Here is a 21,204-nt window from a genome sequence, read left to right on the forward strand (position 1 = left end):
GCCTGTACATAGAGTGGGATGCAGGCTGATAGACGTACTATTGAGCCTGTACATAGAGTGGGATGCAGGCTGATAGACTTACTATTGAGCCTGTACACAGAGTGGGATACAGGCTGATAGACTTACTATTGAGCCTGTACACAGAGTGGGATACAGGCTGATAGACGTACTATTGAGCCTGTACACAGAGTGGGACACAGGCTGATAGACTAACTATTCAACCTGTACACAGAGTGGGATAAAGGCTGATAGACTTACTATTGAGCCTGTACACAGGGTGGGATACAGGCTGATAGACTTACTATTGAGCCTGTACACAGAGTGTGATACAGACTGATAGACTTACTATTGAGCCTGTACACAGGGTGGGATACAGGCTGATAGACTTACTATTGAGCCTGTACACAGAGTGTGATACAGACTGATAGACTTACTATTAAGTCTGTATACAGAGTGGGATACAGGCTGATAGACTTACTATTGAGCCTGTACACAGAGTGGGATACAGGCTGATAGACTTACTATTGAGCCTGTACACAGAGTGGGATACAGGCTGATAGACTTACTATTGAGCCTGTACACAGGGTGGGATACAGGCTGATAGATGTACTATTGAGCCTGTACATAGAGTGGGATACAGGCTGATAGACTTACTATTGAGCCTGTACACAGAGTGGGATACAGGTTGATAGACTAACTATTCAACCTGTACACAGAGTGGGATAAAGGCTGATAGACTTACTATTGAGGCTGTACACAGGGTGGGATACAGGCTGATAGACTTACTATTGAGCCTGTACACAGAGTGGGATACAGGCTGATAGACTTTCTATTGAGCCTGTACACAGAGTGGGATACAGGCTGATAGACTTTCTATTGAGCCTGTACACAGAGTGGGATACAGGCTGATAGACTTACTGTTGAGCCTGTACACAGAGTGGGATACAGACTGATAGACTTACTATTGAGCCTGTACACAGAGTGGGATACAGGCTGATAGACGTACAATTGAGCCTGTACACAGAGTGTGATACAGATTGATAGACTTACTATTGAGCCTGTACACAGAGTGGGATACAGGCTGATAGACTTACTATTGAGCCTGTACACAGAGGGGGATACAGGCTGATAGACTTACTATTGAGCCTGTACACAGAGTGGGTTACAGACTGATATACTTACTATTGAGCCTGTACACAGAGTGGGATACAGGCTGATAGACGTACTATTGAGCCTGTATACAGAGTGGGATACAGCCTGATAGACTTACTATTGAGCCTGTACACAGAGTGGGATACAGACTGATAGATTTACTATTGAGCCTGTACACAGAGTGGGATACAGACTGATAGATTTACTATTGAGCCTGCACATAGAGTGTGATACAGACTGATAGACTTACTATTGAGCCTGTACGCAGAGTGGGATACAGGCTCATAGACTTACTATTGAGCATGTATACAGAGTGGGATACAGGCTGATAGACTTACTATTGAGTCTGTACACAGAGTGGGATACAGGCTGATAGACTTACTATTGAGCCTGTACACAGAGTGGGATACAGGCTGATAGACTTACTATTGAGCCTGTACACAGGGTTGGATACAGGCTGATAGACGTACTATTGAGCCTGTACATAGAGTGGGATGCAGGCTGATAGACTTACTATTGAGCCTGTACACAGAGTGGGATAAAGGCTGATAGACTTACTATTGAGCCTGTACACAGGGTGGGATACAGGCTGATAGACTTACTATTGAGCCTGTACACAGAGTGGGATACATACTGATAGACTTACTACTGAGCCTGTACACAGAGTGGGATACAGGCTGATAGACTTTCTATTGAGCCTGTACACAGGTTGGGATACAGGCTGATAGACTTACTATTGAGCCTGTACACAGAGTGTGATACAGACTGATAGACTTACTATTGAGCCTGTACACAGAGTGGGATAGAGACTGATAGACTTACTATTGAGCCTGTACACAGAGTGGGATACAGGCTGATATACTTACTATTGAGCCTGTACACAGAGTGGGTTACAGACTGATATACTTACTATTGAGCCTGTACACAGAGTGGGATACAGGCTGATAGACTTACTATTGAGCCTGTACACAGAGTGTGATACAGACTGATAGACTTACTATTGAGCGTGTACACAAAGTGGGATACAGGCTGATAGACTTACTATTGAGCCTGTACACAGAGTGGGATACAGACTGATAGACTTACTATTGATCCTGTAGACAGAGTGGGATACAGAGTGATAGACTTTCTAATGAGCCTGTACACAGAGTGGGATACAGGCTGATAGACTTACTATTGATCCTGTACACAGAGTGGGATACAGGCTGATAGACTTACTATTGAGCCTGTACACAGAGTGGGATACAGGCTGATAGACTTTCTATTGAGCCTGTACACAGAGGGGGATACAGGCTGATAGACTTACTATTGAGCCTGTACACAGAGTGGGATACAGGCTGATAGACTTACTATTGAGCCTGTACACAGAGTGGGATACAGGCTGATAGACTTACTATTGAGCCTGTACACAGAGTGGGATACAGACTGATAGACTTACTATTGAGCCTGTACACAGAGTGGGATACAGGCTGATAGACTTACTATTGAGCCTGTACACAGAGTGTGATACAGGCTGATAGACTTACTATTGAGCCTGTACACAGAGTGGGATACAGGCTGATAGACTTACTATTGAGCCTTTACACAGAGTGGGATACAGGCTGATAGACGTACTATTGAGCCTGTACGCATAGTGGGATACAGGCTAATAGACTTACTATTGATCCTGTAGACAGAGTGGGATACAGAGTGATAGACTTTCTAATGAGCCTGTACACAGAGTGGGATACAGGCTGATAGACTTACTATTGATCCTGTACACAGAGTGGGATACAGGCTGATAGACTTACTATTGAGCCTGTACACAGAGTGGGATACAGGCTGATAGACTTTCTATTGAGCCTGTACGCAGAGGGGGATACAGGCTGATAGACTTACTATTGAGCCTGTACACAGAGTGGGATACAGGCTGATAGACTTACTATTGAGCCTGTACACAGAGTGGGATACAGGCTGATAGACTTTCTATTGAGCCTGTACACAGAGGGGGATACAGGCTGATAGACTTACTATTGAGCCTGTACACAGAGTGGCATACAGGCTGATAGACGTACTATTGAGCCTGTACACAGAGTGGGATACAGGCTGATAGACTTTCTATTGAGCCTGTACACAGTGTGGGATACAGACTGATAGACTTACTATTGAGCCTGTACACAGAGTGGGATACAGGCTGATAGACTTACTATTGAGCCTGTACACAGAGTGGGATACAGGCTGATAGACTTACTATTGAGCCTGTATACAGAGTGGGATACAGGCTGACAGACTTACTATTGAGCCTGTACACAGAGTGGGATACAGGCTGATAGACGTACTATTGAGCCTGTATACAGAGTGGGATACAGACTGATAGACTTACTATTGAGCCTGTACACAGAGTGGGATACAGACTGATAGACTTACTATTGAGCCTGTACACAGAGTTGGATACAGGCTGATAGACTTACTATTGAGCCTGTACACAGAGTGTGATACAGACTGATAGACTTACTATTGAGCCTGTACGCAGAGTGGGATACAGGCTGATAGACTTACTATTTAGCCTGTACGCAGAGTGGGATACAGACTGATAGACTTACTATTGAGCCTGTACGCAGAGTGGGATACAGGCTGATAGACTTACTATTGAGCCTGTAAACAGAGTGGGATACAGGCTGATAGACTTACTATTGAGCCTGTAAACAGAGTGGGATACAGGCTGATAGACTTACTATTGAGCCTGTACACAGAGTGGGATACAGGCTGATAGACTTACTATTGAGCCTGTACACAGAGTGGGATACAGACTGATAGACTTACTATTGAGCCTGTACGCAGAGTGGGATACAGGCTGATAGACTTACTATTGAGCATGTACACAGAGTGGGATACAGGCTGATAGACTTACTATTGAGTCTGTACACAGAGTGGGATACAGGCTGATAGACTTACTATTGAGCCTGTACACAAATTGGGATACAGGCTGATAGACTTACTATTGAGACTGTACACAATGTGGGATACAGGCTGATAGACTTACTATTGAGCCTGTACATAGAGTGGGATGCAGGCTGATAGACTTACTATTGAGCCTGTACACAGAGTGGGATACAGGCTGATAGACTTACTATTGAGCCTGTACACAGAGTGGGATACAGGCTGATAGACGTACTATTGAGCCTGTACACAGAGTGGGACACAGGCTGATAGACTAACTATTCAACCTGTACACAGAGTGGGATAAAGGCTGATAGACTTACTATTGAGCCTATACACAGGGTGGGATACAGGCTGATAGACTTACTATTGAGCCTGTACACAGAGTGGGATACAGGCTGATAGACTTTCTATTGAGCCTGTACACAGGGTGGGATACAGGCTGATAGACTTACTATTGAGCCTGTACACAGAGTGTGATACAGACTGATAGACTTACTATTGAGCCTGTACACAAAGTGGGATACAGGCTGATAGACTTACTATTGAGCCTGTACACAGAGTGGGATACAGACTGATAGACTTACTATTGATCCTGTAGACAGAGTGGGATACAGAGTGATAGACTTTCTAATGAGCCTGTACACAGAGTGGGATACAGGCTGATAGACTTACTATTGATCCTGTACACAGAGTGGGATACAGGCTGATAGACTTACTATTGAGCCTGTACACAGAGTGGGATACAGGCTGATAGACTTTCTATTGAGCCTGTACGCAGAGGGGGATACAGGCTGATAGACTTACTATTGAGCCTGTCCACAGAGTGGGATACAGGCTGATAGACTTACTATTGAGCCTGTACACAGAGTGGGATACAGGCTGATAGACTTACTATTGAGCCTGTACACAGAGTGGGATACAGACTGATAGACTTACTATTGAGCCTGTACACAGAGTGTGATACAGGCTGATAGACTTACTATTGAGCCTGTACACAGAGTGGGATACAGGCTGATAGACTTACTATTGAGCCTGTACACAGAGTGGGATACAGGCTGATAGACTTACTATTGAGCCTGTACACAGAGTGGGATACAGGCTGATAGACTTACTATTGAGCCTGTACACAGAGTGGGATACAGGCTGATAGACTTACTATTGAGCCTGTACACAGAGTGTGATACAGGCTGATAGACTTACTATTGAGCCTGTACACAGAGTGGGACACAGGCTGATAGACTTACTATTGAGCCTGCACATAGAGTGGTATACAGACTGATAGACTTACTATTGAGCCTGTACACAGAGTTGGATACAGACTGATAGACTTACTATTGAGCCTGTACGCAGAGTGGGATACAGGCTGATAGACTTACTATTGAGCCTGTACACAGAGTGGGATACAGGCTGATAGACTTACTATTGAGCCTGTACACAGAGTGGGATACAGGCTGATAGACTTACTATTGAGCCTGCACATAGAGTGTGATACAGACTGATAGACTTACTATCGAGCCTGTACGCAGAGTGGGATACAGGCTGATAGACTTACTATTGAGCATGTATACAGAGTGGGATACAGGCTGATAGACTTACTATTGAGTCTGTACACAGAGTGGGATACAGGCTGATAGACTTACTATTGAGCCTGTACACAGAGTGGGATACAGGCTGATAGACTTACTATTGAGCCTGTACACAGGGTTGGATACAGGCTGATAGACGTACTGTTGAGCCTGTACATAGAGTGGGATGCAGGCTGATAGACTTACTATTGAGCCTGTACACAGAGTGGGATACAGGCTGATAGACTTACTATTGAGCCTGTACACAGAGTGGGATACAGGCTGATAGACGTACTATTGAGCCTGTACACAGAGTGGGATAAAGGCTGATAGACTTACTATTGAGCCTGTACACAGGGTGGGATACAGGCTGATAGACTTACTATTGAGCCTGTACACAGAGTGGGATACAGACTGATAGACTTACTATTGAGCCTGTACACAGAGTGGGATACAGGCTGATAGACTTTCTATTGAGCCTGTACACAGGTTGGGATACAGGCTGATATACTTACTATTGAGCCTGTACACAGAGTGTGATACAGACTGATAGACTTACTATTGAGCCTGTACACAGAGTGGGATACAGACTGATAGACTTACTATTGAGCCTGTACACAGAGTGGGATACAGGCTGATATACTTACTATTGAGCCTGTACACAGAGTGGGTTACAGACTGATATACTTACTATTGAGCCTGTACACAGAGTGGGATACAGGCTGATAGACTTACTATTGAGCCTGTACACAGAGTGGGATACAGGCTGATAGACTTACTATTGAGCCTGTACACAGAGTGGGTTACAGACTGATAGACTTACTATTGAGCCTGTACACAGAGTGGGATACAGGCTGATAGACTTACTATTGAGCCTGTACACAGAGTGGGTTACAGACTGATATACTTACTATTGAGCCTGTACACAGAGTGGGATAGAGGCTGATAGACTTACTATTGAGCCTGTACACAGAGTGGGATACAGGCTGATAGACTTACTATTGAGCCTGTACACAGAGTGGGATACAGGCTGATAGACTTACTATTGAGCCTGTACACAGAGTGGGTTACAGACTGATATACTTACTATTGAGCCTGTACACAGAGTGGGATAGAGGCTGATAGACTTACTATTGAGCCTGTACACAGAGTGGGATACAGGCTGATAGACATACTATTGAGCCTGTACATAGAGTGGGATGCAGGCTGATAGACGTACTATTGAGCCTGTACATAGAGTGGGATGCAGGCTGATAGACTTACTATTGAGCCTGTACACAGAGTGGGATACAGGCTGATAGACTTACTATTGAGCCTGTACACAGAGTGGGATACAGGCTGATAGACGTACTATTGAGCCTGTACACAGAGTGGGACACAGGCTGATAGACTAACTATTCAACCTGTACACAGAGTGGGATAAAGGCTGATAGACTTACTATTGAGCCTGTACACAGGGTGGGATACAGGCTGATAGACTTACTATTGAGCCTGTACACAGAGTGGGATACAGGCTGATAGACTTACTATTGAGCCTGTACACAGAGTGGGATACAGGCTGATAGACTTTCTATTGAGCCTGTACACAGGGTGGGATACAGGCTGATAGACTTACTATTGAGCCTGTACACAGAGTGTGATACAGACTGATAGACTTACTATTAAGTCTGTATACAGAGTGGGATACAGGCTGATAGACTTACTATTGAGCCTGTACACAGAGTGGGATACAGGCTGATAGACTTACTATTGAGCCTGTACACAGAGTGGGATACCGGCTGATAGACTTACTATTGAGCCTGTACACAGGGTGGGATACAGGCTGATAGATGTACTATTGAGCCTGTACATAGAGTGGGATACAGGCTGATAGACTTACTATTGAGCCTGTACACAGAGTGGGATACAGGTTGATAGACTAACTATTCAACCTGTACACAGAGTGGGATAAAGGCTGATAGACTTACTATTGAGGCTGTACACAGGGTGGGATACAGGCTGATAGACTTACTATTGAGCCTGTACACAGAGTGGGATACAGGCTGATAGACTTTCTATTGAGCCTGTACACAGAGTGGGATACAGGCTGATAGACTTTCTATTGAGCCTGTACACAGAGTGGGATACAGGCTGATAGACTTACTATTGAGCCTGTACACAGAGTGGGATACAGACTGATAGACTTACTATTGAGCCTGTACACAGAGTGGGATACAGGCTGATAGACGTACAATTGAGCCTGTACACAGAGTGTGATACAGACTGATAGACTTACTATTGAGCCTGTACACAGAGTGGGATACAGGCTGATAGACTTACTATTGAGCCTGTACACAGAGTGGGATACAGGCTGATAGACTTACTATTGAGCCTGTACACAGAGTTGGTTACAGACTGATATACTTACTATTGAGCCTGTACACAGAGTGGGATACAGGCTGATAGACGTACTATTGAGCCTGTATACAGAGTGGGATACAGCCTGATAGACTTACTATTGAGCCTGTACACAGAGTGGGATACAGACTGATAGATTTACTATTGAGCCTGTACACAGAGTGGGATACAGACTGATAGATTTACTATTGAGCCTGCACATAGAGTGTGATACAGACTGATAGACTTACTATTGAGCCTGTACGCAGAGTGGGATACAGGCTGATAGACTTACTATTGAGCATGTATACAGAGTGGGATACAGGCTGATAGACTTACTATTGAGTCTGTACACAGAGTGGGATACAGGCTGATAGACTTACTATTGAGCCTGTACACAGAGTGGGATACAGGCTGATAGACTTACTATTGAGCCTGTACACAGGGTTGGATACAGGCTGATAGACGTACTATTGAGCCTGTACATAGAGTGGGATGCAGGCTGATAGACTTACTATTGAGCCTGTACACAGAGTGGGATACAGGCTGATAGACTTACTATTGAGCCTGTACACAGAGTGGGATACAGGCTGATAGACGTACTATTGAGCCTGTACACAGAGTGGGATAAAGGCTGATAGACTTACTATTGAGCCTGTACACAGGGTGGGATACAGGCTGATAGACTTACTATTGAGCCTGTACACAGAGTGGGATACAGACTGATAGACTTACTATTGAGCCTGTACACAGAGTGGGATACAGGCTGATAGACTTTCTATTGAGCCTGTACACAGGTTGGGATACAGGCTGATAGACTTACTATTGAGCCTGTACACAGAGTGTGATACAGACTGATAGACTTACTATTGAGCCTGTACACAGAGTGGGATACAGACTGATAGACTTACTATTGAGCCTGTACACAGAGTGGGATACAGGCTGATATACTTACTATTGAGCCTGTACACAGAGTGGGTTACAGACTGATATACTTACTATTGAGCCTGTACACAGAGTGGGATACAGGCTGATAGACTTACTATTGAGCCTGTACACAGAGTGGGATACAGGCTGATAGACTTACTATTGAGCCTGTACACAGAGTGGGTTACAGACTGATAGACTTACTATTGAGCCTGTACACAGAGTGGGATACAGGCTGATAGACTTACTATTGAGCCTGTACACAGAGTGGGTTACAGACTGATATACTTACTATTGAGCCTGTACACAGAGTGGGATACAGGCTGATAGACTTACTATTGAGCCTGTACACAGAGTGGGATACAGGCTGATAGACGTACTATTGAGCCTGTACATAGAGTGGGATGCAGGCTGATAGACGTACTATTGAGCCTGTACATAGAGTGGCATGCAGGCTGATAGACTTACTATTGAGCCTGTACACAGAGTGGGATACAGGCTGATAGACTTACTATTGAGCCTGTACACAGAGTGGGATACAGGCTGATAGACGTACTATTGAGCCTGTACACAGAGTGGGACACAGGCTGATAGACTTACTATTGAGACTGTACACAGAGTGGGATACAGGCTGATAGACTTACTATTGAGCCTGTACACAGAGTGGGATACAGGCTGATAGACTTACTATTGAGCCTGTACACAGAGTGGGATACAGGCTGATAGACGTACTATTGAGCCTGTACACAGAGTGGGACACAGGCTGATAGACTTACTATTGAGACTGTACACAGAGTGGGATACAGGCTGATAGACGTACTATTGAGCCTGTACACAGAGTGGGACACAGGCTGATAGACTTACTATTGAGACTGTACACAGAGTGGGATACAGGCTGATAGACTTACTATTGAGCCTGTACACAGAGTGGGACACAGGCTGATAGACTAACTATTCAACCTGTACACAGAGTGGGATAAAGGCTGATAGACTTACTATTGAGCCTGTACACAGGGTGGGATACAGGCTGATAGACTTACTATTGAGCCTGTACACAGAGTGGGATACAGGCTGATAGACTTTCTATTGAGCCTGTACACAGGGTGGGATACAGGCTGATAGACTTACTATTGCGCCTGTACACAGAGTGTGATACAGACTGATAGACTTACTATTAAGTCTGTATACAGAGTGGGATACAGGCTGAGAGACTTACTATTGAGCCTGTACACAGAGTGGGATACAGGCTGATAGACTTACTATTGAGCCTGTACACAGAGTGGGATACAGGCTGATAGATGTACTATTGAGCCTGTACATAGAGTGGGATACAGGCTGATAGACTTACTATTGAGCCTGTACACAGAGTGGGATACAGGTTGATAGACTAACTATTCAACCTGTACACAGAGTGGGATAAAGGCTGATAGACTTACTATTGAGGCTGTACACAGGGTGGGATACAGGCTGATAGACTTACTATTGAGCCTGTACACAGAGTGGGATACAGGCTGATAGACTTTCTATTGAGCCTGTACACAGAGTGGGATACAGGCTGATAGACTTTCTATTGAGCCTGTACACAGAGTGGGATACAGGCTGATAGACTTTCTATTGAGCCTGTACACAGGTTGGGATACAGGCTGATAGACTTACTATTGAGCCTGTACACAGAGTGTGATACAGACTGATAGACTTACTATTGAGCCTGTACACAGAGTGGGATACAGACTGATAGACTTACTATTGAGCCTGTACACAGAGTGGGATACAGGCTGATATACTTACTATTGAGCCTGTACACAGAGTGGGTTACAGACTGATATACTTACTATTGAGCCTGTACACAGAGTGGGATACAGGCTGATAGACTTACTATTGAGCCTGTACACAGAGTGGGATACAGGCTGATAGACTTACTATTGAGCCTGTACACAGAGTGGGTTACAGACTGATAGACTTACTATTGAGCCTGTACACAGAGTGGGATACAGGCTGATAGACTTACTATTGAGCCTGTACACAGAGTGGGTTACAGACTGATATACTTACTATTGAGCCTGTACACAGAGTGGGTTACAGACTGATAGACTTACTATTGAGCCTGTACACAGAGTGGGATACAGGCTGATAGACTTACTATTGAGCCTGTACACAGAGTGGGTTACAGACTGATATACTTACTATTGAGCCTGTACACAGAGTGGGATACAGGCTGATAGACTTACTATTGAGCCTGTACACAGAGTGGGATACAGGCTGATAGACGTACTATTGAGCCTGTACATAGAGTGGGATGCAGGCTGATAGACGTACTATTGAGCCTGTACATAGAGTGGGATGCAGGCTGATAGACTTACTATTGAGCCTGTACACAGAGTGGGATACAGGCTGATAGACTTACTATTGAGCCTGTACACAGAGTGGGATACAGGCTGATAGACGTACTATTGAGCCTGTACACAGAGTGGGACACAGGCTGATAGACTTACTATTGAGACTGTACACAGAGTGGGATACAGGCTGATAGACTTACTATTGAGCCTGTACACAGAGTGGGATACAGGCTGATAGACTTACTATTGAGCCTGTACACAGAGTGGGATACAGGCTGATAGACGTACTATTGAGCCTGTACACAGAGTGGGACACAGGCTGATAGACTTACTATTGAGACTGTACACAGAGTGGGATACAGGCTGATAGACGTACTATTGAGCCTGTACACAGAGTGGGACACAGGCTGATAGACTTACTATTGAGACTGTACACAGAGTGGGATACAGGCTGATAGACTTACTATTGAGCCTGTACACAGAGTGGGACACAGGCTGATAGACTAACTATTCAACCTGTACACAGAGTGGGATAAAGGCTGATAGACTTACTATTGAGCCTGTACACAGGGTGGGATACAGGCTGATAGACTTACTATTGAGCCTGTACACAGAGTGGGATACAGGCTGATAGACTTTCTATTGAGCCTGTACACAGGGTGGGATACAGGCTGATAGACTTACTATTGAGCCTGTACACAGAGTGTGATACAGACTGATAGACTTACTATTAAGTCTGTATACAGAGTGGGATACAGGCTGATAGACTTACTATTGAGCCTGTACACAGAGTGGGATACAGGCTGATAGACTTACTATTGAGCCTGTACACAGAGTGGGATACAGGCTGATAGACTTACTATTGAGCCTGTACACAGGGTGGGATACAGGCTGATAGATGTACTATTGAGCCTGTACATAGAGTGGGATACAGGCTGATAGACTTACTATTGAGCCTGTACACAGAGTGGGATACAGGTTGATAGACTAACTATTCAACCTGTACACAGAGTGGGATAAAGGCTGATAGACTTACTATTGAGGCTGTACACAGGGTGGGATACAGGCTGATAGACTTACTATTGAGCCTGTACACAGAGTGGGATACAGGCTGATAGACTTTCTATTGAGCCTGTACACAGAGTGGGATACAGGCTGATAGACTTTCTATTGAGCCTGTACACAGAGTGGGATACAGGCTGATAGACTTACTATTGAGCCTGTACACAGAGTGGGATACAGACTGATAGACTTACTATTGAGCCTGTACACAGAGTGGGATACAGGCTGATAGACGTACAATTGAGCCTGTACACAGAGTGTGATACAGACTGATAGACTTACTATTGAGCCTGTAGACAGAGTGGGATACAGGCTGATAGACTTACTATTGAGCCTGTACACAGAGTGGGATACAGGCTGATAGACTTACTATTGAGCCTGTACACAGAGTGGGTTACAGACTGATATACTTACTATTGAGCCTGTACACAGAGTGGGATACAGGCTGATAGACTTACTATTGAGCCTGTATACAGAGTGGGATACAGCCTGATAGACTTACTATTGAGCCTGTACACAGAGTGGGATACAGACTGATAGATTTACTATTGAGTCTGTACACAGAGTGGGATACAGGCTTATAGACGTACTATTGAGCCTGTATACAGAGTGGGATACAGCCTGATAGACTTACTATTGAGCCTGTACACAGAGTGGGATACAGACTGATAGATTTACTATTGAGCCTGTACACAGAGTGGGATACAGGCTGATAGACTTACTATTGAGCCTGTACACAGAGTGGGTTACAGACTGATATACTTACTATTGAGCCTGTACACAGAGTGGGATACAGGCTATAGACGTACTATTGAGCCTGTACACAGAGTGGGATACAGGCTGATAGACTTACTATTGAGCCTGTACACAGAGTGGTTCCAGGTCTGGTCCTCCTGCTGCCATCAAGCTGCTACGTTCTCCGTTGTTTCTGTTCGGCCATCCTGCTGCACCTCCATCATCTGTCTGTGCTTCATTACAGCTGACATAACACCTATCATTGCAGAAAAGAGGATTTAATGATAATATTTAAGGAATCACGTCAATCAGAGATGTTTGCTGAGATTTTTTAAGAGTAAGTGATGCAGTTCTGAACTTCACCACAAACACACCGACAGCTACACAATGTGTGAATGGGACCTTAGTGTTCAGTGAACAGCTACCTACCTGGGCTTGTCTTCTTCAAGCTGCTGCCTCTGGGGACACAAGATGGCTCAGGTGTTGCACTTGGTACATTCTATTCCATCTATGTGATGTCATATGATATCTATGATGTTTATGTGCTTTGTGATGTCATCAAAACTGCCTGTTTAACCCCTTCCCATCCAAAGACATACTTTGATTCAATAGAGTTAATGCGGGTGTATGGATTGATGCTGCTCCACACAAGGCAAATACTGACTGTATTACACAGCCAGCATCAACAGCTGTGACCAGAGCGTGGTCCGGTTGCTGCTGTTAACCTGTTAAATGTCACTGTCAATCATTAACCGCAGCATTGAAATCATGCGATTCTGCCCAAATGACTGTACCAGGCACCCATCGACCCCCTCAATCCATCGCGGATGGCCGATGAGTTGCCATGGTATAGAGTACAAGCGATCAAATGTTTGCAGGTTCAAGTTCCCTATGAGCATTAAAATAAAAATCAAAGTAAAAAATGTGTTTAAGGCTGTGTGCCCACGTAGCGTTTTTCAAGCGTATATGCTGCGGAATTTCCGCAGCGTAAACGCTTGAAAAACGCATGTATATCCGCACCCCATGGTCCCCAATGGCATTCCGCAATGTCAATGCCCATGCTGCGGATTTTTCCGCAGCGTATGTGCTGCGGTCAAAAATCCGCAGCATGTTCATTAATTTTGCGGAAACGCAGCGGAATCAATGTGCGGATGGTACCCAAGTCTGGATGAGAGGAGACTCTCATCCAGACCTGGGTACCAAAGAACCTGTAAAAAAAAGAATAAAATAAAGTTTATACTTATCTTCTGATGTTTTCCCTCCGTCGCGCTGTTGTCTGAAGGACCTGCCACGTCATTGAGTCATGTGACCCACCACATGACTCAATGACGTCACCGCAGGTCCTGCACACAACAGCGTGAGCCGCTCAAGCCTCCGGACGGGGCAGAGAATGCATCAGAAGGTGAGTATAAAGTTTATTTTTTTATTTTTTACCATTCTGAACAAGTTGTCAAGCACTTTTCCAAGTGATGATTGGAGAAGTGCTTGATAACCCGCATGCGGAAATGCATGCAAAGACGCCTCACAAACGCTTCTACCTGGCGGGAAAAGCGCATGTAATATCCGCATGCGATTTTCCCGCCAGGGAGAAGCGTAAAAAATATGCTTCAGGTCCGCAACGTGGGCACATAGCCTTAAAACCTCTGCATGTTTGCTATTACTGTATTGTTCTATCCTGGAGAATCATGTTGCCAGATCATTTTTACTGCATAACTTTCACCGTCCAAATGAAACTCAAAAACAGACAGACATCACTGCTGTGAAAGCTGTCCCCCCCGGCCGTTGCTGTGCCTGATAATAACTAGGTGGCGCCTCACAGTCTATGAAGCATTGCTCCACTGGACGCTGCCGTATTAGGCCAATTTCAGGGTATGTTCACATGGAGCGTTTCTTGGGGTGTGTAGTTCAGGGCCAGATTCACTTCAGGCAGCAGTCGCTCCGGCCATTGTCATCTCCTTACAGACTTTTGTGTCAGTTGCATAGTTTGGGGGATAATTGCTGAGACCAAGTGACCCCCTGATGATCATATGCTTGTAACCTTTTCTAATGTTACATTGTATATTGTATTTGGATGGTGATTCCTGACACATTTGTGCCTCTGCCTTTGTCTCTCTGGTTCTGCACTTTAGAAAAAAGTCGCCATTTTCTGAGACCTGTAGCGTCTCCATTTTTCGAGATCTGGGGCTGGGTGAGGGCTTATTTTTTGCCCCTGAACTGACGTTTTTATTGATACCATTTTGGTTTAGATACAATGTTTTGATCGCCTGTGATTGCATTTTATTACAATGTTGTGACGACCAAAAAAACGTAATTCTGCCGTTTTTATTTTTTTGCGATACTCCGTTTACCGATCGGATTAATTCTTTTTTATATTTTGATAGATCAGACATTTCTGAACGCAGCGACACCAAATATGTGTCTTATTTATTGTTTTCTTTTGAATGGGGCAAAAGGGGGGGTCATTTGAACTTTTATATTTTTTTAATTTTTTTTATATTTTCTAAACATATTTTTTTTTACTTTTCACTTGCTTCAATAGTCTCTTTAGGAGACATGAAGCTGCCATTATCTGCTTCAGCCCTGCTATGTGTAGCATCTGCTATGAACGCCGGCCACAGGGCGCGGCTCATTGGAAATCAGCAATGACAACCACAGGCGTCTCCTGCAGACCCCGGATTGTCATGCCAACCCATCGGCGCCCCACGATCATGTGACAGGGGCACCAATGGGAGGAGCTAGTGACGTTCAGCCGGTTTTCACCAGTTAAATGCCGCTGTCAGAATTTGACAGCGGCATTAAACATGTTAACAGTCGCGGGTGGATCACGATTCCACCCGCTACTGTTAGAGGCACATGACAGCTGAACAGATCAGCTGTCATGTGCCTGATAACATGCGGGCTCAGTGCCAGAGGCCAAACCAAATGCCATGACACGACCTATGACATAACTATACGTCATAGGTCGTGAAGGGGTTAAGGGAAGGTCCAAAACACAAATTAATTTTCATCCTTAATGCCTATCTATGTAATGCCAAAATCTAATCTATTTTCAAGTATACTTTAATTAATAATTTAAACAACTGGTCCCAAATATAATTAGTGCATACCACTTCATTAACATCTGAGCAAACACAACCTAGATAAATGTATGATCTCAGAATAAAGAAAAGATATATGCGAAAAAAAATATTTTTGAAAATTATTTTTTATTGAGAATAATTAAAATATATGTATTGTAAGGTTTGGTACTCACTCAGCTGCTTTAGAGTTAGGCACAGGAGTCGGTTTCTTTAAAAATTTCCAAGGCAGGTTTTTTCAGACTTCATAAACCGCACTTTCAAAGTAAACAAAACACAGCCTTGTCTGGCACAAAGTAACAAAACAGAAAGATAAACAGTCCATATAGTGCTGCGGGTTTGCCCGCTCACGGTCAGTGTACTTTAGCACAGACACGCTGGAGGTCTCCACACCTCCAGCCACAGACACTGAATGAGATGCTGGGTCTCCATTTTATTTGCAAGACAAATGCCCTGGGGTGGGAATATGTGAGCAGTCAATCCCTCCCACCTCTTATGACTGCTCGTGAAAAACAGCCCTGATATGCTCTATTAACCCTCTCAGCACTACATGTGCTAGAGCATGCTTTTCCTGGGTTTACATCACCGAAGCTACTAACCTCGGTGACACATATCTCCCCTCAAGGACCTGTCCGGGGGCCTTCTCACAGTATATATATAAAAACAGGGGTAAACCTCAAGGAAAAAAGGGGGACACATGACAAGTTAATAGAGCTGATATATGATTACTGGGGCAATCACAAAATATATTTAATAAGCAATAGTATGATGATGGTAAGTAATGAAAAAAATTCATATAGTGCTCCCAATCCAAGATATATAGAGTAACGTGAATATCAAAGACTTCATTATAGTAATAAATATAAAGTGCCAGTGCTTTTTAAAAGAACCAAAAAAATATGCATAATAGGTCTGTGGTGAATGTGGCCTATGGAGGCTAGCCAGGATATATGGTAGATATGAAACAATAGAAAGTATATCAATGTATATCAATATATATGAATCAATATCAATGTATATCTAAATCCTAAATTTATCACATTCATCTATGGTCTAACCACAAGCAGAAAACTTATGTATAAATAATAAAGTGCAAGTGCACTATCCACATGCTGTGAATATCTCTACGATGGGAACAATACAGCCAAAGAACCCAATGAATTTAAAGGATGTGTTAATAATGTAATATACCTTAATAGACTGGTCTTTGTTTGGTGTTCCTGCTCCTATGGACATGTGTTCCCAACACCCGACGACATTTCGCCTCATGCTTCTTCCAGGGGCTTCTTAAAAACTGCATCAGTTCTTCTAGTTACTTGTCACTTCCTCACAGTGAAGGAACATCGTGGAGAAGTAGCCACAGATCTGTGGATGTCGCTTTTGCAAATCCTCCTGTCTCTTCATGTAATCCCAGACAGACTCGATGATGATGAGTTCAGGGCACTTTTGTGCCATATAATTACATCTAAAACTCCTTGCTCTTCTTTACGCTGAAGATAGTTCTTAATGACATTGGCTGTTTGGGGTTGTTGTTCTGCTGCAAAATAAATTTGGAACCAATCACATACCACCTTGATAGTATTGCATGATGGATCTGCCTGTATTTTTCAGTACCGAAAGCACCAAAAAATAGGCAACATTGAGGACTGTAGTCACAGTGGTCAGCCAAGGAAGCAGTGCAGCAGATGAAAGACACATTCTTACTTCCCTTTAAAATCTTATGATGTCCAACAGTGCCCTGAGCTGAGAACTGGCATCTACTAATGGGTTCCATCTACTGTTCAGGGATGTCTGGCCAGGATTAGTCTTCATGCAAATGCAGCATAAAACCATATCTTCAGCACAGAAACAAGGACAAGTGGCACAATCATGCTCAAAAAGGAACTGGGGTGCAGGAAATTGCCAACAAATGCTCTGGCCTGATGAGTCAAAATGTGAAATTGTTATAGGAAAATATCGGCAGTTTGATTGCCGTAAGACTCGAGAGCGGCACAATAATGAGCATCTGCAGACGACTGTGAAGCATCCTAGAGGTTCCTTGCATGTTTGGGGCTGCATTTCAGCAAATGCAGGTGCACCAAATTTCAAAAACGAATAAACAACAGGAAAAGCAGAGAAAATAGGGGCACAGCCACAGTGTGAGAATATATAGATAAAAATTATTGTAATTAAGACTATGTTACTTGAGATGCTATGCGTTTCAACCTCATCGTGAGATGTATGCTATTTGTCAGATCTTCACCATGAAGCAATTTTTCTTCTAATTTTTAACAGCAAATGTAGTTGGGGATTTGGTCAGTATTAATAATGTCCTACATACTGAGTAATACAAGCAGATACTTATCCATCATGCAATACCATTAGGGAGGCAAATGATAGGCTCCAACTTTATTCTGCAACAGGACGACCCCAAACCTACAGACAATGTCACTGAGAGCCATCTTCAGCGTAAAGAACAAGGAGTCCTGGAAGTGATGATATGGCCCCCACACAGCCTTGATCTCAACCTCATCAAGTCTGTCTGGGATTACATGAAGAGACAGAAGGATTCACACAAGCGACATCCACAGAAGATCTGCGGTTAGATCTCCAAGATGTTTGGAAAAAGCTCCCTGACGAGAGTCTTCAAAAACTGTGCACAAGTGTAAAGAGAATTGATGCTGTTTTGTTTTTAAGACAAAAGGCGGTCACATCAAATATTGATTTGATTCATAATTCTCTTTTGTTCATTCACTTTACATTTTGTTAATTGATACAAATATGCTATTAACACTTTTATTTAAGTATTCTTAATTTGCAGCATTTTTTCCACCAGTGGCTGAAACTTTTGCACAGTATTGTACATACAGATTTTCTCAAAGGTCGAGCCTATTGTGGGGATGCTTCAGGTATACACTACCCTTTTGGGCTGGTACATTCCCTGCTTGTATTTATTTAGCGCTTATTTTTCAACAGAAACCCTTCGTTTTTATATGGTTCTTTTCCAGTTAATAGCCATAAGACAAGCTCTTGCGTGTGGTTCTATTTTTGTAAGTTCCCACAGCCCTGGTCTGTTTGATATGAATGTAATAAGTTATATATACAAACAGTGAACATATTTGTGCTTGCACTATGTTTTTAGTCATCCATTACATATTGTGAACTTTGTAAAATATTAATCTCTTATGATATAAAATATTACATATAAGCTCTCAGAAGCTTAGTCTCATGCTTAGTAGTTTCAGAGTGACAGAGGTTATTCTGAGAACCTTGGCAGGCACACCCATAGGCGGATTATAATGAGGGCAATCCTGGCGACCGCCCGGGGCCCCGAGCCTGCAGAGGGCCCGCGGCTCCAGGCGGGGTGTCTAATGCCGGATTGCCCTCATTATATGTGAGGGCCGCCGCCGCACATACCGGTAGCAGTGGCGGGAGGGGGGGCCCCGTACCGCTTCCCCAGCAGTAGCCGCCGCTACTTCTTCATCGGCCGGGCCAGCACTGCAGCAGTTAACTTCCCTGTGCTGGCCCGGCCGCGTCACTGCTACTTACCACGAGAGAGGAGCAGGAGCCAGGAGGACTGGAGCCGGGGGATGGTGAGTGTGTGTGTGTGTGTGTGTGTGTGTATGTGTGTGTGGGCAGATGTCATTGTGTGATGTCTGTTTGTGTGTGTGTGTGTGTGTGTATGTATATGTGTGTGTGTGTATGTGTGTGTGGGCAGATGTCATTGTGTGATGTCTGTTTGTGTGTGTGTGTGGGCAGATGTCATTGTGTGATGTCTGTTTGTGTGTGTGTGTGTAGGCAGATGTCATTGTGTGATGTCTGTTTGTGTGTGTGTGTGTGTAGGCAGATGTCATTGTGTGATGTCTGTTTGTGTGTGTGTGTGTGTGTGTATGTGTGTGTGTAGGCAGATGTCACTGTGTGATGTCTGTTTGTGTATGTGTGGGCAGATGTCATTGTGTGATGTCTGTTTGTGTGTGTGTGTGTGTAGGCAGATGTTATTGTGTGATGTCTGTTTGTGTGTGTGTGTGTAGGCAGATGTCATTGTGTGATGTATGTTTGTGTGTGTATGTGTGTGTGTGTGTGTGTGTGTGTGTGTGTGTGTGTGTGTGTGTGTGTAGGCAGATGTCATTGTGTGATGTCTGTTTGTGTGTGTGTGGGCAGATGTCATTGTGTGATGTCTGTGTGTGTGTGGGCAGATGTCATTGTGTGATGTCTGTTTGTGTGTGTATGTGTGTGTGTATGTGTGTGTGTGTGTGTAGGCAGATGTCATTGTGTGATGTCTGTTTGTGTGTGTGTGGGCAGATGTCATTGTGTGATGTCTGTTTGTATGTGTGTGTGTGTGGGCAGATATCATTGTGTCATGTCTGTTTATATGTATTTTTGTGTTTCAAATGTGTTTATGCGTGTATGTATATGTCTGTATATGTTTGTGTGTGTGCGTGACTGCGTGCGGCCTCCTGCTGAGTATAGTTGGCGCCGTGCGGCCTCCTGCTGTATCTGGGGGGGCGCCGTGTGGCCCCCCGCTGTGTACAGATGGCTACGTGCGGCCCCCCGCTGTGTATAGATGGCTACGTGCGGCCCCCCGCTATGTATAGATGGCGCCGTGCGGCCCCCCGCCGTGTATTGATGGCGCCGTGCGGCCCCCTGCTGTGTAGAGATGGCACCGTGCGGCTCCCCGCTGTGTATAGATGGCTACGTGCGGCCTCCCGCTGAGTATAGATGGCGCTGTGCGGCCTCCTGCTGTCTCTGGGGGGGGGCGCCGTGCGGCCTCCCGCTGTGTATAGATGGCTACGTGCGGCCTCCCGCTGAGTATAGATTGCGCTGTGCGGCCTCCTGCTGTCTCTGGGGGGGGGCGCCGTGCGGCCTCCCGCTGTGCATAGATGGCTACGTGCGGCCTCCCGCTGAGTATAGATGGTGCTGTGCGGCCTCCTGCTGTCTCTGGGGGGGGCGCCGTGCGGCCTCCTGCTGTGTATAGATGGCTACGTGCGGTCTCCCGCTGAGTATAGATGGCGCTGTGCGGCCTCCTGCTGTCTCTGGGGGGAGCGCCGTGCGGCATCTATACTCAGCAGGAGG

Source organism: Phyllobates terribilis, unplaced genomic scaffold, assembly GCF_046119375.1.
Source record: "Phyllobates terribilis strain yellow unplaced genomic scaffold, ASM4611937v1 Scaffold_10__3_contigs__length_209671492, whole genome shotgun sequence".
In the NCBI taxonomy this organism is placed as follows: Eukaryota; Metazoa; Chordata; class Amphibia; order Anura; family Dendrobatidae; genus Phyllobates; species Phyllobates terribilis.